The following is a 2,714-nucleotide window of genomic DNA, read 5'->3' on the forward strand; positions in this document are numbered from 1 at the left end:
TTTTTGGTTTTTCTCCGGTACCGGGAACCGAACTCACGACCTTGCGCTTGCCAGGCAGGCGCTTTTGCCGCTGAGCTAAATCCCCAGCCCCATGATTCACATTCTTGATAGAGAGAAATCAGTCCAAAGCTCACCTCAGAACCAGGGAGGAGAGGGAAAGCATTAATTAGGGGAATTTGCCGGATTGAAAAGTTTGGCAGTAGCTAGGATCTGAGGTTTGCCTGTAACATTAAGAAAACCCTGCAGTTCTCTAATTTCTGTGTTCTCTGAAGGAAACTGTACTTGGCTAGCTTGTGTGATGGCATGTAGAGTCAGGACTTTCTTTGGAAAGGAAGGATTATCAAAGTGAAAGTAGTGCGGGGAAGAGAAAATGGTGATAATCTCAGTGTGAAACCCTATTTGAAGTTTAGGGAAAAAAATTCAAAGATCTCATTCAAACTTAGGACTATACTTAAACTGTAAAGTTCTGAGCAAAATAACTCAGCTGACCTGACAAGAAATGTTTGCATGGAGTGGGCAGTATCCCTGCAGGTCCTGCAGTTCTGCCATTCTGCTGTCACCCACCCGTTCCATGCTGCACTTGGGAACACTCTGGCAGATAAGAATGGAGCAACAGGTGGGGAGTTGGCCATTGAGTTTACTTCTGAGTGGATTCCTGTCCTACTGCATGGTAAACAGAAGTCAGGACCACCGATGAGCCTGCGCAGCAGTGGGATTTGACCTCCCAATATATCAGGAAACTTAACCCTACAGCAAATCACAACCTCAGGAATGATTTCCTTGTGGAGAAGATCTTTACCCTGAGGCAAGCTGTTGGAGAATGCCTGAAGTGTAATCTCACCATCTTCTTGAATGTCAAAGGCTATGCATAGATGGCAGCTGATGCTCTCAAGAAAATGTCCATGGAATTTTCATGAGTATACAATAATAGTATGATCTGCTCATTCTTGCCAAAAGTTATCTATAAGATGAGACAAATAGTTCATGATGTAGTAACAGCTCTAACTCACAGACCTTAGAGCCTGAGCCATAAAAGAGATAGGAAATGCTCACTAGGATACTTTCTGGAAGCAGTCTGTTTGTGGTAATAGAGATTTAACTCGACTGGAGCGTGCATAGTATCTTTGGTGCCTGTGTGGAATTTCAGCCTTCCTCAGGCAAAAGGAATTTGTATCTCCGGACTGTTTGAAGAAGTGGTCAGCTGAACAAATCCACGTTGTTGTTTGGAGTGTTAGTACCTTTGATGAAAAAGTTACTGTGAATCTCACCTTGGTTCCAGCTATATCACTGACAGAAGGCTGCAGGACTGTGTACCTCATTTTTGGACTTTCATCTCAAGTAGGAAACAGGTTCACAAACTGCCAGTTGGCCGCATGCAGGGATATGAAAGTATTCTTTGTGCTAACCCAATCCCTGGGGATTCAGTGGCTCACACAAGTAAGTAACAGTAATTGCATTTTATTGTTATTTTTATTTTTTGAGACAGGATCTCACTATGTAGTTCGGGCTGACCTGAGCTTACTGTGTAGCCCAGGCTCGCTTTGAACTTGTGACCATCCTCTTGCCTCAGCCTCCCAAGTGCTGGAATTACAGGTGTGCACCACCCATCCTGTCTTAGTAATTGCATTTGTAGCTGAATAAGCCAAAAGCCAGTGTTGCTACTAGGCTCTACAGAATGCCTGAATTTATCACTGTTGCTCTTAAAAGTCTGGATCTGAAAATAGGTGCAACAGCTCCTACCCACCCAGCCAAGGCTGCACTGAGACCCAGTGAGGATAAGCACAGAGCACGTTGTGCAGTGAGGGGACATGGATGAAATGCATGGGACTTGCATGATCACTCAGAATTGACTTTTTTTTTTTGGAGACAGGGCTCACTGTGTAGTTCAGACTGACCTTGAACTCACTTGCTCACTTGTAGCCCAAGTTGGTCTCGAACTTGGAATGTCCTCCTGTCTCAGCCTCCTGAGTGCTGGGATTACAGAGGTACACCACTACACCCGGCAACATTTTAAAATATGCTATGCTGAAGTAATATATTTATTTCAAATATTTCTGTTAAGATTTCTTAACAATGTATTATAGGTAGCCAGGTGTGGTGGTGCACACCTATAATCCCAGCACTCGGGAGGCTGAAGCAGGAAGATCACTGCAAGTTCAAGGCCAGCCTGGGCTACAAAGTGAGCTCAAGGCCAGCCTGAACTACATAGTGAGACGTCTCAAAAAGACCAAACAAACAAACAAACAAACAAAAAGCCAATATACTATCAGTATCAAACTGAGGCCATATTAATAAAGGAAATCATTAAAAGGAAAAATGTACATCTATTAAACTGGACAAAAGATGCTTTGAAAAGTTTTGAGAGCTAGTGTAGTCTCTTACCAAAATTTACTGGCTTCATATTGCAAATCATTGTTAACATTTTGAGTTGGAAAAAAAGGCTGGAGAGATTACTGCCATAGCTAGATTGGAGTGGTAATTGTTCTGTGTCTGTTCCTGACCCTGAAGTTATACTTGGCAGCAGAAAGTTTAGCCTTAGCAGAAGTTGGGGAATATGGAAAATGAAAACCAGAAAACCAAACCTGGAGCATGACCAGGAAAAGTTATGTGTTAAAGATGTGTGCTTGAGGGGGCTGGGGATTTAGCTCAGCGGCAAAAGCGCCTGCCTGGCAAGCGCAAGGTCGTGAGTTCGGTTCCCGGTACCGGAGAAAAAC

The 2,714-nt window shown here is 43.6% G+C and overlaps 1 protein-coding gene and 1 pseudogene across 1 annotated transcript in view; both read left to right on the forward strand.

Annotated features, from left to right (window-relative positions):
• The window catches only part of Bag4 (BCL2-associated athanogene 4), a 35,284-nt gene that overhangs the window by 22,080 nt on the left and 10,490 nt on the right, over positions 1-2,714 (forward strand). The window lies entirely within an intron of this gene.
• Positions 217-1,456, forward strand: LOC102021218 (annotated as a pseudogene).

Source organism: Chinchilla lanigera, unplaced genomic scaffold (assembly GCF_000276665.1).
Source record: "Chinchilla lanigera isolate Chin_1 unplaced genomic scaffold, ChiLan1.0 scaffold00062, whole genome shotgun sequence".
NCBI lineage: Eukaryota > Metazoa > Chordata > Mammalia > Rodentia > Chinchillidae > Chinchilla > Chinchilla lanigera.